The 19,942-nt window shown below is 40.2% G+C and overlaps 1 protein-coding gene and 1 pseudogene across 3 annotated transcripts in view; one reads left to right on the forward strand and one right to left on the reverse strand.

The window, feature by feature from the left end:
* The window catches only part of CDYL (chromodomain Y like), a 239,474-nt gene that overhangs the window by 33,884 nt on the left and 185,648 nt on the right, over positions 1-19,942 (reverse strand). The gene's annotated exons all lie outside the window — the stretch shown is intronic.
* Positions 5,878-6,433, forward strand: LOC118677513 (annotated as a pseudogene).

A 19,942-nucleotide genomic window follows, 5' to 3' on the forward strand; every position in this document is an offset into this window, starting at 1 on the left:
TTTACTCCCTGGAATGGAGATAAGAAACGCCCTAACCTTTGTAATAGAAACTGACAGGATTAAAATCAACTGGGATAAATACGGATGTAACAAGACAATAAACACCAGAACTTGGCTGGAGATCCTGGCTAGAGATCCTGGCTAGGCTGCTGATCAACTGAACACTGTCTCTGTGTCATTCCTTCTTCGCCGACTCCATCCACACCTTTGGGGACCCCTGGACCTGCTGGGGTTGGACTCCGGCACTGGTCACACACCCTTCAGGGTGGGGGTCCCCACTGGGGTGCCTGGCCAGCCTGGGTGAGGGGCTGAGGGCTGTTTTCAGGCTGGGGGTGACTGAAGCTCCCAACTGCTCCTTTTTTCCTTTTTTTTTTTTTTTTTTTATTCTGGGCCAGCTTTAGCTTGAGGCTTGGCTCCAGCTTTTAGGCCTCCTCTGCTGAAAGTAGGTTTCTGGCCTTTGCTTACAATGTTGCGAATCTGCTGGCTAAAGTCCGGCGGTATTTGTTACAATGTTTCTTAAACTGCCCGCTCAGAGGCCTGCAGCTGCAGGCAGGGAACGCAACGATCCTCCATCACTGAGGCAAGCACGCCTCATGTTAGTTTCAAGCTGCCTGGCTGCCGGCCACCATCTTGGCTGACAGTTAATTTGCATATCTCGCTGATTAGCCAATGAAAAGGGTAGCGGTCGTACGCCAATTACCATGTTTCTCTTTTATTAGTGTAGATTCTTAGCTGTTTTCAAAAGATAATATATTGTCAGTGCTGCTACAATGTTTTGCTTCAACAGGATGGATATATTAGGAACAATTTGAGCACACTGCAAATTTCACCTGTGTTTATGCCTGATTTTGTCTGGAGAAAGTTGGTGATAATTACCCTCAGGTGAATCTAGCTGGGCAGGAATACGCAAACCCCACACCTGCAGCAGCTACCCCGTCCTCATCAGGTGCACAGCTTTCCCTGTGATTTCAGATCCCACGGCAGCACAATTCACAATAACCCAGGAGTTGAGCCCTTCCGACACCCACTTCCTCCAGCAAACTGCAGGACTTCTTCGAGATAAAGCGCCACATGTATTGTAGTTATTTATGTTTTTCTTAGCCATTTAAAATGTCATATTGTGCTACCATTTTTATTAGGGTCCTATCTTATTTTTAAATATGCCAATGACAAAGTTTTTATATGCTGGGCCTCTTTCTCATTTCCCTCATAAGTCCTGTGGTCTTTCTAGTGCATGACTTTGCATAGTGTGATTTTTAGGAATGCATATGCTGCATTATAGCAGAACTGGCTGCACATTTTCTTTCCATTTCTCAGGATGAAAGTCATACTCTTTTGTCTGATTCAAGAAAGAATTTATTCACAGCCACATTTTAGACCTGGCCCTAAAAATAAAACCATCTAAATACCAAAACCAGCCAGCAACTGCTCAATGTGGAATAAGCATGGAAATGTTACAATCAAGCCCCATACCCAGATAGAGCTTTGTTTTTCATCAGCCAAATCCTTCCAGGAGGAACTTCCTAATGTCAGGCAGGGGCTCCACTCAAACTCCACTGAAAGATGCCTGGACATTGCTGTCCCTACCCCAAACTGTACAGGTAAGGAGCCAGGAACAGTGGGCCGCCAAAGCAAAGGCCCCCAAGCTTCTCGAAACTGAATGAAGATTCTCCAACAGGAAGGAGACAAAAGCAATATGTGTTTATGCTCCAAGGCACCTTATTCTAGCAGTTATAGCAATTGCTGTCCATGCTCAGTCTAGATTAGAAGGTCTTTTTCTTCTAGTCATTTCAGTAAAGCTACTCTATACCTAGTCTGATCCTCAACTCTTTGTGTAGGGGTGGGTGACTGCTATTTTATTTCTCCCTATTCCACACAACAGTGCCTTTCAAGCTTTGGGATACAAAATCAATTTTGGGGATACCAATCAACAGTTACTTAAAAGAGAATAGGAGAAACTAGAGAGCACTGCATACCCAGGTCCACCAGATAAAATGCAACTCTTACTATGAGTTGTACTGGAGAAGTTTGAAAATAGCTTTAGACTGTAAGCACCTGTGCATGCAGTGCCATCTTGTCAGAAAGCCTGAGCGTTACTTCTGGGCACAGATGGGGCTTCCCTGGAGACTCCAACCTGGACACAGTATTCTCCTGTTGTATCCTCTAGACCAGCAGTCGCCAAACTTTTGGACCTCATGGACCACCGGTTGGTGACCGCTGCTCCAATGGTTTCCTTAAATCAGCGGTCACCAACCCTCCGGACCTCCAGTTGGCAACTGCTGCTCTAGACACTCATCACATTGAGCTGTAAAGAGCTGACTTCTCTGAGCACAGTATCTGACACTTGGTCACAGGCCTCCAGAAAGGTCACATCTTCCTCTCACTTAGCAACAGTGAGGAGAAGAGACAAGACACATTAGCAGCATTATCGCTGCAGGGCAGACTTACGTCCAATTAACCCCTGCCTTAGTTCTGCCTCTGCACTGTTCTTGTCATTCGCCTGATTTTCACAGTAACTTTTCTACATCTTGACCACTTGATCAGTCTCACTGCTTCTCTAGCTTTAGTTTTGCTACCACACACCAACCATGGCCAACTTATGGCCACAAGAGCTTATGGCTTCAAATCTTTTATTCAAGTACTTTTCCTATAAAACTAGGAAAAGTCTGACATTATCTTCTAAGAACTAACCAGGCACGACCATTTGCATCCTAGCTATCGACCATGAACTAGAGCCATACCAAGGTGGGCGAGGGGCTCCTGGTACAATATTAGTACTTGGGAATAAACACTGCAACCTACTCATTCTTTAAGGAAAAAAAAAGAACACCAAAGAATAGAGGCTGCATAAGAGCTATTTTAGTCCATGAAGTATAAAATAATTCCTTGAAACAACTAAATAACTCCTGAATTCTAGAAATATACTGAAGGAAGATGAATAAAAAATTGTGAAATGAATTACTTAAAAACTCGAGAGCACAGAGAATTAGAAAGCATGTTGAAAATCAAAAAAGAACATAAACTGTGGTTTCTTCAATTAAAATTATTCTGTTCAATAACTAACTTTTCAGCAAATCAAGCTAAAAAATATTAAGATTAGTAGAAATATAGAAAAACTTGAAATACTCGAAGATATTCAACATAATTGCTGTTCTCAAACAAGTTTAGCTAGTTAAATCAAAGGAGACAGTGAAAACTCAGGATCTGGGAACAAGCAATGAGTGCTGGTCGCCATCAATAAGATTATACTGCTACTTAGTAAGAATGTCAAAGACATGAAAAAGGACCAGTAAAAAAATTAAGCATACACTAACTGAAATAAAGAATAATTTACAGGGATTCAACAGTAGAACAGAGGAGTCTGAGAATCAATCAACGATTTGGAATATGAGGAAACAAAAAACATCCAATCAGAAGAGCAAAAAGAAAAAAAGAATCCAAAAATATGAAGAGAGTGTAAGGAGCCTCTGGGACAACTTTAAGTGTACCAACATTCACATTATGGGGATGCCAGAAGGAGAAGACAGAGAGCAAGATATTGAAAACCTATTTGAAGAAATAATGACAGAAAATTTCCCCTACCTGGTGAAAGAAATAAACTTACAAGTCCAGGAAGCACAGAGAGTCCCAAACAAGAGGAACATAAAGAGGACCACACCAGGACACATTATAATTAAAATGCCAAGGGTTAAAGACAAAGAGAGAATCTTATAAGCAGCAAGAGAAAAGCAGTAAGTTATCTATAAGGGAGTGCCCATATGGCTGTCAGCTGATTTCTCAATAAAAACTTTGCAGGCCAGAAGGGAGTGGCAAGAAGTATTCAAAGTGATGAATAGCAAGAACCTACAACCAAGATTACTCTACCCAGCAAGCTCTTATTGCGAACTGAGGGTGAGATAAAAAGCTTCACAGACAAGAAAAAGCTAAAGGAGTTCATCACCACCAAGCCAGTATTACATGAAATGTTGAAGGGTATTCTTTAAGAAGAAGAAAAAAATAAAAGATTAAAAATATGAACAATATAGTGGCAATAAGTACATATCTATTAACAATTGAATCTAAACATGAAAATAAACAAACAAGAAATCTAATAACCTAGTGAATAAAATAGAATCAGAAGCATGGAAACATGGAACAGATTGACGAGAATCTCAGAGGGAAGAGATTAACCAAAGATCTTACCTAAGGACACAGACATTAGAGTAGTGAAGGCCTGGGGTGGGGCAGGGCAGGAACTGGGTAGAGGGGGAAATGAGGTGGTAATGAGGGGACAGCTGTAATACTCTCTACAATAAAGATTAAAAAAAAGATTATGCTGCTTTCTTCTTTATAAAAGGGTATTCAAGGAAACATGTTCACAATTTCAGTTAAACAGCCTCAAAATGTGGAAATAGTCTAATGGCTGGTTCCTATATTATTTACATTTATAAAATTTCAGTTAATAGCATTCAGGAGAGTAAAAATTTCTAGATTCTGATTAATCATCTTTCCTTAGAACAGTGGTTCTCAACCTTCCTAATGCCACAACCCTTTAATACAGTTCTTCATGTTGTGGTGACCCCCAATTTCATTGTTACAAATTGAACATAATTAAAGCATAGCGATTAATCACAAAAACAATATGTAATTATATATGTGTTTTCCGATGGTCTTAGGCGACCCCTGGGAAAGGGTCGTTCGACCCCCAAAGGGGTTGCGACCCACAGGTTGAGAACTGCTGCCTTAGAACAAACTTCCCATTCACTGACACTTTTCCTTTTTTTCTTATTCTTAACTAAAAATGCAAGAGAGGAATCCCAATGATCAATCATACTAAGTTTCTCAGTGGAGGTAATCAGAGGTCAGAGACACAAAGGCAAAAAGGGGTGGTGACCAACGTGCATGGACTCATCTATATTCCTGGGGCATAATCCTGCATCCATTTTACACAATGAAAACCCAAGGTCCAAAGAGCTTAACTGCCTTGCCTGAGGTTACTAAATGGTGAGGAGGCACATGCTCAAATCATACCCTGGTCCACCAGCTGCACACATGTTCTCTCCATCATATGCAGTTGCCCATTACAGTGGTAAAGACACAGACATGTGAAAAGCTAATGAGAAAAAGGTAACTGATGTGAAAATGCGATTAGTAATAAGAAGTGTCTTCAAGAAAGTTAGAAACATTTCTAGGTAATACTATTGCTTAAGATTTCAGAGTGTTGGATTTTAATGGGCTCTCGAGTACTTTTGCATATAGCAGGTGCTCAACAAATATTTGTTGAAGATAATTGGTTAAAAAATAGAATATGGCATATTAAAGCACTACACCATTAGCAAAAAAAAAAAAAAAAAAGGAGATGGCTAGATATACACTGAGTGGCCAGATTGTTATGACCATTTGACATTTGTAGGCAAATTAGCTATAATTTTGTGCTGAAGTTACTAGAGGGCCAGACCATTATAAATAGGGAAGCAGGTTGTTTACCACGACAGAAGTGATTTTTTTCTGAAGATATGGGTAAACAATGCGATTTTAACAGCCTTTGAACGTGGGATACATTCGAACGTGAGTGGCCAGATTATTATGACCACCCCATCAGTACTTTGTTGGACCACCTTTTGCCTTCAACACTGCGGCGATTCCTTCTTGGCACTGACTCCACGAGATGTTGAAAGGTGATGCGAGGAACCTGACACCATGCCTGATGAATAGCATTGCCTAGTTCTGTGAGATTTGATGGTTGTGGAACCAGCTGCCTGATGGCTCTTTTAACTTCGTCCCAGAAATGCTCAATTGGATTGAGATCTGGTGATTGTGGGGGCCACCTAAGCAAGGTAAAGTCTCCCTCATGGGACGCATCTGTGGACGAGAACCCGGTTTGCTGATGCGAGGAAAATGGCTGCTGCCAGGTTAGGCATTCTTTGCAGGAAAAGTGTCAGACTTCCAGGTTGTTAATAAGCCCTCAGGTCCCTGCTGGCAGAGGGTTTTCTCTTATTCTGTCACCTAAGAATATACCAAGTGTCACATCTTTACACCAGTGCAGAATACGTCATACCACATTATCAAGGAAAGGGCTGGAATAATTTTTTGATGACCCAAAGAATTGGGGAGAAGAAAAAGTGAAATCTGGAGCTGCATGGACCTGTCAGCAGTTAAGGAACAAAAGTAATGAAGACTAACATAAACTTTGGTATGTCCTACTGAAAGAAAGAAACATGCTCCTAACTCTAGAGCAGGAGGACACGTGGCAGATACTAACAATGCCAAGCCCGGAGCAGCTAGAAAAGGTAATAGAATCCATGATGCACTCGATAAAGTTGTCCAGGAACGAGAAGATGCCCTAAGGCTCCTTTAGACGGGTCAAGAAAAACCTAGACCTGGTGCCTGGAGAAAAGACATCTTTGGAAGAATCATCTGGTACATAGTGGACATTGTGGCTTTTCTAAGATGAGAGTGGAAGTCCCTTGCTGCTTCCTCTGCCCAATATCTCACTGTATAAGGTGTATTAGCTATATTAGAGATATATCTAATATAAACAGAGGTCCCAAAACCCCTTTGGAGCTCCAAAATATGAACGAGGGTAGATTTATTTAGTAGTCCAGGCATCCCATTCTCATAATTCAGTTATCTAAAGGTGCTTTATCACAGCGGTTCTTAATCTTCTTATGTGAATCATATGATCTTTAGAGGATTTGATGACAGTTATAGATCCTTTCCCCAGAAAAATGTATAGTGTATATGTAATTCAGAGGGTGATTAAATGCCATGAAGCTAATTTTAGGACTCAAAGCTGTCCTCTTTACTCATTGAGAACCTACGTTTATTGAAAAGAAGTTTTTGAGGAATAAGGCCACATGAGCCAGGATAAGCCCTAAAACAAGTTATGAAACAGTGTAATCTTGTCTCCTAGGTCTGGTTCTCAAAGTCCTACCAGACCTTGGGAAAAGATCTGATAATAAACATTTACACTGAGATGGAAAAAAAAAAAAGTCTCCCTCAGGTTCTTGAAACCACTCCTGCACAATACGAGCACCGTAGCATGGCGCATTGTCTTGTTGGAAGAAGCCATCTCCATTGGGATATGCCATCAAAATGATAGGATGAACCTGATCAGCAACGATACTTAGGTATGTTGTGCTATTCAGATGTTGTTACACATGAGTTAAAGGGCCCAAATCATGCCAGGAAAACATGCCCCAAACCATAACACTGCCCCTACCAGCTTGAAGGGTTGTACCCATGCATGTGGGGTGCATGCTTTCATGCTGTTTCCACCAAATTCTCACTCTGCCATCTGCATGATGCAACTGGAAACGTGATTCATCGGATCACATGACTTTTTTTCCGATGCTCGACTGTCCAATCCTTGTGTTCCTGTCCAATCCTTGTGTTCCTGTATGAATTGGAGACGTTTTTATCTTGGTAACTGCAGACAGCAAAGGTGTTTGAACAGGCCTTCGGCTTCTATATCCCATACGATGCAGTGTACGGCTACTTTGCCTACAAATGTCAGGTGGTCATAATAATCTGGCCACTCACATTCAAATATATCCCACGTTCAAAGGCTGTTAAATCGCATTGTTTACCCATATCTTCAGAAAAAAATCACTCCTACTGCCGTGGTAAACAACCTGCTTCCTTATTTATAATGGTCTGGCCCTCTAGCAACTTCAGCATGAAATTATAGCTAATCTGCCTACAAACGTCAGGTGGTCATAATAATCTGGCCACTCAGTGTATATTCAGGAGACCCAAATGAAGGTTTATTATTTCAAAAAAACAGGATGGGAAACAACAGCCTTAAATCAGCCTTTTACAGGTTATAGTAAGTTAAAAATAAAATGTTAAAAAATATATGAACTTAATGCTGGGACAATAGAGAAAGAGAACCAACAGTTCACCTACTTGCCTGTAACAACTGGAAAAATCAGCCTAAAAATATGAAAGATCCAGGGGGTAAACATGTGTACTAAGCCAGTTTAAAACAGAAAAAAACAGCCCTAGCCAGTTTGGCTCACTGGATAGAGCGTTCGCCTGGGGACTGAGGGGTCCCAGGTTCGATTCTGGTCAAGGGCATGTACCTTGGTTGCGGGAACATACCCAGTAGGGGGTGTGCGGGAGGCAGCTGGTCGATGCTTCTCTCTCATTGATGTTTCTAACTCTCTATCCCTCTCCCTTCCTCTCTGTAAAAAAATCAATAAAATATATATTTAAAAAAAACAACACAAAAAACAGAAAAAAATAAAAAATCAAGGGCTGTTATAACTCCCAACACATATCTAATCACTTGTTAAAAGTTATAGGCGCCAAAGAGTCTTCATGTTACTTTTGTCTCAATCCAGGAGGAAGGGCAGAGTCTAGTAACCTGGGCAGAGGGATGGGTTAGTAAGTAGTCACCACTAGCATTTCTCACCCTGCAGAGAGAAAGTTTGGGAAGAAATACCCTACGTGGAGGACAACCAAGATGGCGGCATAGGTAAACACCTGAACTTGCTGAACACACAACCACATTAAAACTACAACTAAAAGACAAAATGAATATCATCCAGAGCCATGGGAAGGCTGGCTGAGTGCAAATTCTACAACTAGGAGGAAAGAGAAAAGCGCACTGTGTCTGGTAGGAGGTGCAGAGGTGTGGAAGTGTGGAGGTACGGAGGTTCTCGCGAAAGGGGCTGGCAGCTGGGTACGCTGTTGTCTTTTTCAATCCGGAGGGAGGTACAAGCTCCTGACTGCTCTGAACTCCAGTTCCAGGTGAGAATCTGGGGACCCAGACTCATACAGGGAGAAACTGTACTGTCTGGCATTGGGCCGAAACGTGAGGGCGGCTTTCTCGCAGAGGAGCTTGCAGCGCTCACTGTTCCTGCACGGGGCCACGGGACATAAACCCCGGGACCTCTCCGAGGCAGAACAGACTGGCAGCCATTGTGATTGCTCCGTCTGGTGATTCCCTGAGACCCTGACCCACCCAATTTACAAGCCCACCCAAGCTGTGTGCAGAGGCTTTTGCATACGAATAGCCTGGCCTTTCTCCGCCTAAAAACCTGTCAAACTGTAGCTGGGTCAGAGAACCCCAAGCTTCCAAAAGAAGGCCTAAGGCTTGTCAGCACCCTGCATTGCTTCACAGCTGCGCCTCATCTGGGCACCGCTAAACCCCAAGCAAAGAGGAGGAATCTGCAGATGTCTCTTAGCTCCTGCTGGGTGGCCTCAGTCAGTGGCTGACTTTGCACCTCCTTAGAGATTCAACAGCCAGTGTATCCAGTGGTCAGAGTAAGACCATCCAGATTACAACTCTTCACATGCATAAGAGACACACTCAGGGGGCAGACTCAGTGAGTGACAAAGACCCACTGAAGCAAGTCCTGCCCCATAAGGGTGTCTCTGGCACAGAAATTCTCCCATTGTAGACGTAATTGGTCTTCACAGCCAATTGGCCTGGAGGTCAATTCCTCCCAGTGATACCAACAGCAATCAAGGCTTAACTACAACAAGACTGTGCACACAGCCCACAAAGGGGTGCACCAAGACTGTCTACCTCAGGCAATTAGGGAGGGTGAGCCACTGGGCCTATACGACACCTAGCACACAAAGCCACTCTATCAACACAGGGAAGCAGCCAAAATGCAGAGACAAAGAAAGAAGTCACAAACGAAAGAAACGGAGGAAAGCAAAATACTGGATATAGAGTTCAAAACCACAGTTATAAGGTTACTCAAGAATCTTCTAGAAATCTCAGAGAAATATAGTAAGACCCTCAAGGATATGAAAAAGGACCAATTAGAAATTAAGCATACACTGACTGAAATAAAGAATAATATACAGACACCCAACAGCAGACTAGAGGATCCCAAGAATCAAATCAAAGATTTGAAATACGAAGAAGCAAAAAACACCCAACCGGAAAAACAAAACAAAAAAAGAATCCAAAAATATGAAGATAGTGCAAGGAGCCTCTGGGACAACTTCAAGCGTACCAACATCCGAATTATAGGGGTTCCAGAAGAAGAGAGAGAGCAAGATATTGAAAACCTATTTGAAGAAATAATGACAGAAAACTTCCCCTTCCTGGTGAAAGAAATAGACTTAGAAGTTCAGGAAGCACAGAGAACCCCAAACAAAAGGAATCCAAAAAGGACCACACCAAGACACATTATAATTAAAATGCTAAGGGCAAAAGACAAAGAGAAAATCTTAAAAGCAGCAAGAGAAAAACAATTAGTTACCTACAAGGAAATACCCATATGACTATCAGCTGATTTCTCAACAGAAACTATGCAAGCCAGAAGACAGTGGCAAGAAATACTCAAAGTGATGAATAGCAAGAACCTATAACCAAGATTACTCTACCCAGCAAAGCTATCATTTAGAATTGAAGGTCAGATAAAGAGCTTCACAGATAAGGAAAAGCTAAAGGAGTTCATCACAGCCAAACCAGTATTAAATGAAATGCTGAAGGGTTTTCTTTAAGAAGAGGAAGAAGAAAAAGGTAAAGATAAAAATTATGAATAGCAAAGTGACAACAAATACATATCTATCAACAAGTAAATCGAAAAATCAAGTGAATAAAAAATCTGATGAACAGAATAAACTGGTGAATAGAACAGAATCAGGGGCATAGACAGGGAGTGGACTGATAATTCTCGGGGGGAAGGGGTGTGAGGGGTGCGGAAGAGACTGGACCAAAATCGTACACCTATGCACGAGGACAGTGGGGGGTGGGTAAGGGCTGGGGGTGGGGTGGGAACCGGGTGGAGGGGAACTATGGGGGGGAGAAAAAGAGGAACAACTGTAATAATCTGAACAATAAAGATTTATTTAAAAAAAAAGAAAAACCCTACGTGTATATGTAAATGCTTCCTCACTGTGTTTAAAACACATCCATCTCGCCCTAGCTGGTTTGGCTCAGTGGATAAAGTGTTGGCCTGTGGACTGAAGGGTCCCGGGTTTGATTCCAGTCAAGGGCACATGCCTAGGTTGCGGGCTCGATCCCCAGTTGGGGGCGTGCAGGAGGCGTCCGATCAATGGTTCTCTCTCATCATTGATGTTTCTATCTCTCTCCCTCTCCTTTCCTCTCTGAAATCAACAAAAATACATTAAAAAAACCCCAACATATCCATCTCCAATTTCTGTATTTGTATCTATCCATCTTAGAGCCGTAACTTACATTTATCTACAACAGGATAGACGGCCACCATTTTTTCTGGGATGTTATCATGTTAGTGTGATTATTAAACAAACAAACAAACGAACCACATGTACAATTTAAAAACTGACATGGTAATAAACTTGCTTTGACATTTTGCTTTAACCACTCTTGCTTTTATACCTAGTACTGAATATATACAAAGGAATATTGTTCAGCTGTAGAGCTACTGGGGCACATCAGCTCTGCCATGCAAGGCTCTTTTCCTGCAGCACTCTCAACTGCGGACAGGTGTACCGCACGCAGGAGACCTGAAAGCAGTGTCCTGTCTCTAGAGGACACCTGTGGACTGTCCTTCAGAAAAATTACAGTCTAGTAGCTCCAGGTCTGGTCTTGCCCCAGAGTTCATTTAGTTTGTCTACAAGACACAATGACTCTCTTTAGGTCTAGTGCAGACACAAACACTAAAACCCTATGTGAGCCTCTCTCCAGTAGGTCAGGAGGTCACTTGCAAGTACTCTCTATTTTTGTGGAAACCATAATTCTACTTTTTGTGCCTATGAATTTGAGTGTTCTATATATCTTATGTAAGTAGAATTATATGCTATTTGCCATTTTTTGAGTAAATTTTTCACTTAGCATCTCTTCAAGGTTCATCCATGCTAAAGCACGTGTTAGAATGCCATTCTTTTCTAAAGCTGAGTAATATTCCATTGCATATATACACATTTTGTTTATCCATTCATCCATCAATCGTGAATAATGGCTATTGTGAATAATGCTGCTATGAACTATGAACATGAGTGTATAAATACCCGAGTCCCTACTTTCAATTCTTTGTACCCAGAAGTACAATTGGTAATTTTATAGATTAGATAAAATATCCGTATTTGTTGACATAGAAGGGATACATATGGTGTTGTTTAGTTTTTTGAAGTTATATTTAGTATTTTCGTAAATTAGCTAGAATGCACTTAATTACTAGTTATAATCAAATTCCCAGAGAAGATCATGGACTGGATGGACTGTGATTACTCTCATTTTCTTGCTAAATTTATTTGGTTTCTCTATGATGGGGAAGTAGAGGAGTCAAAGATATAAAATCCTTCAAATGTTAGAAAGGGGTTAAAATAATAAAAAATAAATTCCACAAAGATCATGGCCAATTCTGAGGCTCTTAGCCCAGAGACAAAACCCCAGTAAAATACATTATTTGTTTCTCTTTTTATGGCCAGAAATAGCTTTCTCCTTGCCGATCTTGCATTTCAACGTACGCATAAAGCTCATATGCTTCTCGGAGGGTATGATCCAGGTCTAATTAAGCTTGTGCTTCTGATTCTGAGCACTAGCCTTGCTTTAAAAGACAGAGAGTTTGGCAGTAGGAGAATAAAAATAGCTTGGAGATATCTGTTCTTTGGAATAAACACACTCCAATTAGCAACGTGACTGTAAAGTATGCAAACATCTACATCAGTTGAGGGTACAACTAGAGACGACCAAGTGTCCTTGCCCATGTTTTCAAGCTTCGTGGTAAAAGGCCAGTACTTGACAGCAAGGTTATATGTAGAAGAACCCTCTGTCAGTTTTAATCTTCACTGTGAGTTGTGCTGAGTTTCTCAGAGAGCATTCATCCCTAAAGGGATTTGGATTCTTAAATCTAGAAAAGTGACAAAATCCTTAGTTGACCAAGGGAATGTAAACATCCATCTTTATTCAGTTCTTCAACACTTATGGCAATAATGCAATTACAAAACTCTCAGCCATCGACACTTTAGAATCAAGAACACCGAGGAAACAGGTCCTTAAAAGTGAAGTGTATTATTTGAACAGACTAATTTTAATAATGCATGCCCATTAATTTAAAGCCTAGACATTAAAGGAAGATACTGTCTTGGTTAGATAGATGAGGAGTATAACCAAACATCTACTCCAAATAAAATTAATGTAAAAATCTTCATTTATTGCTCCAAGAACAGAGATACCTCACAGAGGGCAAGAGTTCAAACACCTCCTCTGAAAGTACATTATTACCAAGAGTAAGGATAGATTCAAGGTATCTGCTAATATTCACAGTAAGATCTACTTCTATCTGCAATGTAAATAGCAGCAGGCCAAGAATGAAAACCTGCCATCTATACTTTTAATATTTTTTAAGTGTTACCACTTCAATCAGTGTCTTGAGTATTCAAACAGAGATAATATTATTAACTTCTTTATATAAGCTATCATTTTAAAGCAGTTCTCCTTTCCACCCTTCATCTCATCTTTAAATTAGAAATAGTTTAAACTAGAATAACACATACATTAATTGTAACTATGTTCTCAAATGCTATTATAATGACTCCCTAGATATGTAGCTACATATCAGTGTATGTTTTGGAACCTGAGGAACTCAGAGACCATTAAAACTACAAAGGCAAAGCTTGCTGAAAGCACAACTAATCTTCAACAAGATGAGCTAGGGGTGACAGCACCCACAGGAAAAAAGTTAGTCCTGTAATTAGCTGCTAAAAGCATAGAACACTTATTTCTGGGGTTTATAGAAGCCAAAGCAAGGCTGGAACCTCCATTTTTAAACATTCCAATATGAAAACAAACCTATTACTTAAGAAGATAACTTGGTATTTCTAAGACTCAAGGGAAGTCTTTCCCTGAAGGTCTTCGAAAAAAACAAGAGACCAAACACACAGCCACTCAACCACCCCAAAACCAGAAGGAAAGAAAAACAAAAACGATAAAGGGAAGAACAATACACAACATGGCAGATTACAATTCAAGAGAATCCCCAAGTACATAAAATCAATGATTTTCCTAATACTTCCCCATATGCAGAGCTACCCCCGCCCCCCAAACAAAATGGGAATAAAAAACAAAGCTGATCAAAGCAGAGGTGCTCTGGTGGCTGGGGGCATTCCTTGGCTCTTCGGCCTCTGAGACCAGTCTGTTGGAGAGGTGGTGCTGGCCCTGCAGGTGACTGAACCTTGATTCAGAGGGCTTGCCCAATAAATGAAGAAATACCAAACTTCCTTAGATTTATGAAGCACTATAAAAAAATGAAAATATGATTTCATGTTAAAAAGAAACGGGCTATGAGGAATTGAGATATGCCTCTGTCCTCACAGAGCTCAGCTGTTTGTAATGAACTACCCTGCTAAAGGTGAAAGGTCAGAATTACTAAAAGGGGGAAGAGGCAGGCCTAGGGAGCAGAAACTGCCATCTAGATCTCCTCACCCACCCTTCTAGTCATCCTATGGTTGGCCTTTCAATTAGTTTTCAGGCAATGTGAACAAGGCCAAATTAACCCATGATGAACTTTCAGGGACTGTTCTAAGTATCTATATATATAAAAGGCTAATATGCAAAGTGTCCCCGCAGGAGTCTGGAAGATGAGTAGTTCTATTGCTTGCTATGACGGCGCTGACCACCAGGGGGAGGTGCAGAACGAAGGAAGGCCCTGGCCAGCAGCCAGAAGGCCCTGATCAGCTCTGATTGCCAGCCAGGCCTTGGGACCCTACCCGTGTATGAATTTTGTGCACCAGGCATTTAGTTTGTGATATCTCTCAGTCTTTACTTTTAGTTCTTTTCCGTCAAGGTTTTCTTCATCTCATGACTAATGAAAATTTATTCATAGGAACATAGATTTTATATAAAGAATATCTTAAAAGTTAAAAAAAATTGCTATGAAGTATCATCTCCTAACAGATGAGTAGAAGTATGTAGTTTGTACCATGAAGATAGTCACTATGAACATGTTTATTTTCTCAACAGATATTTAAAATTAAATTCCACATATTGGAAGTTTGAAGCAATCAAGCTAATCGTTCTAATATTAAAAGAAACATACACAACTATCTTACCTCTAAAACATAAAATCCAAACATCAGTCCATACAAACTGTGTACACTTTCAAGGGAGAAAAGTAGTAAATGTTTTTTCTGGAGGGTAATTTGACAATTTATATCAAAACAATAAACAAAACCAAAAACTTTTGATGTATTTAAATCTACGAATTTATCTTAGAGAACTAATCATAAAAGGAAGTTCCTTGCAGTGTGTTTCACGGTTAAGACTGTGCTGTAATTCAGACTGTGTGTAATTATGCTTAATGACACAGAAAGGTATAGATGAGAAGGCCAGGCTGGCACAGAGAACAGTGAGCCATGTGTTCTTAGACACAAACTTACATGTAGAGCACACTGAGTAAAAAGCTGGCAAAGTCACACACTCTCGCCCACTCTCAACTATTGATTCATTTCCTAATCTCTTGCTACAAGGCCAATGTACTCTCTTCACCCTTTTCTCACACTATGAATACCGTGGTTCAGCTGCCAGGCTTTTATTGCTGTAGTAAAATACTTCATACTTGAGCATGAGTTAACCTCTAGAGAAGTTTTGTAGGCCATGAGGCTGGTGGTGCAAAGGCCAAACCAGACCCAGATCTGGCTCACCATGATGACACCATCTGTGGACCTGGTTCTACGAAACCTACTCTAGTTACACATCAATTCTATAAACCCTGTGTTTTATTGCAAATGAAAATTAAATAGGGAACACAGATTAATTATTCAGAATTAAGAACAGACCTGTCCACAGCTAAAAAACTGGTTAAAGAGCTAGACAACCTATAAATGACAACTTTTATTGAACTCCTCAAAGAGCTGAGGTTGCAAGGCAACCAAATGACCTGAAATTCAAGGAAAGGCTGGGGAATACAGGCTGTCTCATCTGTGGCAGAGTATAGTAGAAGGTAGGGCCTCTAAAAATTAGTAAGAAGGGATCAGCTAAAATTCTAAAGAACTGCTAATGGCTGAGTGTGAGCTAGCATGACATATAAAAGCTCACTCATAAGAAAGACGGGATGGACAAGGCAGGAGATCAGTCACAAACTTATTCAACAACTCAGGCATGGAGTAGGGGGTTTGCCACTTACATGGGAAAAGTATGAAGGCCCACCCACCTAATCTGACCTTTCTCTCAAGCCTTTGGGAGAAGGGCAGCAAACTCCACTGAACCATTCGAACAGAGGGAAGAAGAGTGTGTGGGAGGGGAAAAACCCTTTTATCCCTTAGGCAGGAGAACGAATAACTGATAAAGCCCCATCTATAAGGCTCAGACACAGAGAGCCTAAAACAGAGATGGGACTAGAACAAATAACTGGCCTGATCCCACTCTCCCTCCCACCTTCCTACCCTAGCCTATCAAGAAATGAGTGGGAAAAAAACAGCAGTCTACTTCCTGGGGTGGGGCAAGACCATGGGCGGAGGATGACACAGGCCTACAGAGACAGCTGAAAGCTGATGGTAGAGCACAAACATTGAGGAAAAACCCTCTAGCAATCTCAGTAAAGAAAAATCCAAATCCAGCTCACCTCCTGACTAAAAGGACTCAATCCCCCCAACTAGCTGCTTAAGAAGAACCATACCCTTTTCTATGAATAAATATTATTTATCTCAGTCTCTCTTGTTTCATATAAGATATCCAGCATTCAAACAAAAATTAAGAAATACACAGAGATCAAGAAAATAATACAACTCATTATCAAGAAACAAAGCAAACAAACAAATTTTAAAAAACCCAGGCTCAGATAATGGTATAATCATATAGAAATATTAAAATAACTATGATACATATAAAAGGACCTACAAGGAAAGGTGGACAACTTGCATAAACAGACAGGGCATTTCAGCAAAGACACAAAAACTTTCAGGAACAGTCAAATATGGAAGCCAGAAATAACAACAAACCCGGGGAAGGGGAGGAATATGATTTCCAGAATTGCTACATTATCTTAAAAGTCCTGTTTTCCAATAAACAGGTAAACGATGAGATCAAGGGAAAAAATCAAGATACCTTGAAACAAAATGGAAATGAGAACACCAACAGCCCCAAATCTATGGAACATGACAAAAGCAGTCATAAGAGGGAAATTCATAGCATTACAGGCCTCTCTCAGGAAACAAGAAAAATCTCAAACAAACAATCTAACTTAATACTTAAAGGAATTGGAAAAAGAAGATCAAACAAAGCCAAAGTGAGCAGAAGGAAGGAAATAATAAAGATCAGAGGAGAAATAAATGAAGAGTCTAAAACAACAATACAAAAGATCAATGAAGCCAACAGCTGGTTCTTTGAAAAGATAAACAAGATTGACAAACCTTTAACTACAGTCATCAAGAATAAGAGAGGACCCAAGTAAAAAAACAACAAAAACATCAGAAATGAAAGAGGAGAAGTAACAACTGACAACAAAGAAATCCTAAGGATTGTAAGAAAATATTATAAACAACTATATGCCAACAAATTGCACAAGCTGGACAAGATTATATATTCTTAGAAACAGATAATCTTCCAAAACGGAATCAGAGACTCTGAATAGATTACAACTAGTGAAGCTGAAATAGTAATTAAAAACTCCCAACAAACAAAGGTCCTGGTCTGGATGGCTTCAGAGGTGAATTTTACCAAATATTCAAAGAAGAACTAATACCTATCCTCCTCAAACTATGCAGAAAAATTCAAGAGGAGGGAAGATGCCCTGGGGGGAGCCGCACGGCCTTGGCATACTCATGCCAGCTCAGCCTGGCTCAGTGATCCTGAGTGGGGGCGATGAAAGGCTTAGAAAAGACAGACAAGAGAATGAAAGCAGGGTCTCGGTGGGACGCAGCCCCTCTGATGGACAGTGCCAGTGCCAGCGCCCACAAGCTGTGTCTTTATTTTACAGCAGATGCCACAAGGCAAAGTAAGGGTATGATCATTCAAGATGTTTACAGCATTCTCGTGGGTTTCGGTCCTACTCAACTACATGCACCTGAACTATATCAAGCCCACATCACTCAGGCACGTGGGAACACGTGTTCGGACCACAGGTTCAAGCTTACAGCTATAGCTGTGGGCTATAATTGTGCTGGGAAGGCTCTGCCCTCCAAGGTGGGACTTGCACGTGGCCACGAGAGGACTGTGCCCTCTCTTTAGTCCAAGGCTTGAACCTGGCCAAAATACTGTAGCCATGCCCCATAATGCCCAAGCTCATTTAAGAGGCCCTTATTATCCTAATTCCAAAACCAGATAAAGGTAGTACTACAAAGGAAGAAAATTATAGGCCAATATCCCTGATGATGCTAAAATCCTTAACAAAATATTAGTAAACTGGATCCAGAAATACATGTTGATCAAGCGGGACTTATTCTGGGGATGCAAGATTGGTACAATATCTGCAAACCAATAAATGTAATATACCACATGAACAAAATGAAGGATAAAAACCATATGCTCATACCAATAGATGCAGAAAAGGCATCTGATAAAATTCAGCACCAATTTATAATAAAAACTCTCAGCAAAGTGGGAATAGAGGGAATGTACTTCAACATATATGACAATCCACAGGCAACATCATATTTAATGGGCAAAAACTATCAGGAACAAGACAGGTATGACAGCTTTCAATACTCTTTTGTTAAAAAGAAATGTTTTTATTGATTTTTAGAAAGAGAGGAAGGAAGGAAAATGGGTAGAGAAAAACACTGATGAGAAACAAACTACTGGGGATCAAGCCCGAAACCTGGGCATGTGCCCTGACCGGGAGGGAATACAATTGTGACCTCTTGGTTTCTGGGTTGATGCTCAACCACTGAGCCACACCAGCCAAGTCAGCTTTCACTACTCTTACTCAACATAGTACTTGGAAGTTCTAGCCACAGCAATCAAACAAGAAGAAATAAAAGACATCCAAATTGGAAAGGAAGAAGTAAAAATGTCATTTGCACATGTCATGATACTTACTGTATATAGAGAACCTTAAAGATTCCCTGAGAAAACTACTAGCACTGATAAATGATTTCTGTAAAGTAGCAGAATACAAAATAAATATTCAGAAGTCAGTTGCATATCTATACACCAATAATGAACTATCAGAAAGGGAAACTAAGAAAACAATCCCATTTACAACTGTTTTAAAAAAACACCTAGGAGTAAATTTAACCAAGGACGTAAAAGACTGTACTCAGCAAATTCTAAGACATTGAAGAAAGAAATTGAAGAAGATTCAAATAAGTGGAAAAATTAACATAATTAAAATGTTCATATTATCTAAAGCAATCTATAGATTCAATGCAATTCCTATCCAGATACCAATGGCATATTTCACAGAACTAGAATATTTCAAAAATATATATGAAACCACAAAAACCCCAAATAGTAAGTGATCTTGAGAATGAAGAACAAAGTTAGAGGAATCATGCTACCTGATAGCAAGCTATACTACAAAGCCATATTAATCAAAACAGCATGGTACTGCATAAAAACGGACATACAGATCAATGGAACAGAATAGAGAGCCTAGAAATAAATACACATCTTTATGGTTTATTAATATTTGACAAAGGAGGCAAAAACATACAATGGGGTATAGTTTATGAAATAAATGGTGTTAGCAAAAAAATAAAACTAGACCACCTTCTTACACCATACACAAAAGCTCAAAATGAATTAAAGACTTAAGTATTAGATTTGAAACCATAAAATCCCAGTAGGAAGACAGGCAATAAAATCTGGGACATTTCTCATAGCAGTATTTTTTCTGATATATCTCCCTCTGATAAGAGAAACAAAAGAAAAAATAAATAAACGGGACTACATCAAACTAAAAGGCTTTTGCACAAAGGAAATCATCAACAGAATGAAAAGGTAATCTACAGAATGGGAGAACATATTTGCCAATGACACGTCTGATAAGAGTTTATTATCCAAAATTTATAAAGAACTTACAAAAATCAACATAAAAACAACAACAATCCAACTAAAACATTGGCTAAGGACCTG

This window comes from Myotis myotis, unplaced genomic scaffold (genome assembly GCF_014108235.1).
Source record: "Myotis myotis isolate mMyoMyo1 unplaced genomic scaffold, mMyoMyo1.p scaffold_m19_p_2, whole genome shotgun sequence".
Lineage (NCBI taxonomy): Eukaryota > Metazoa > Chordata > Mammalia > Chiroptera > Vespertilionidae > Myotis > Myotis myotis.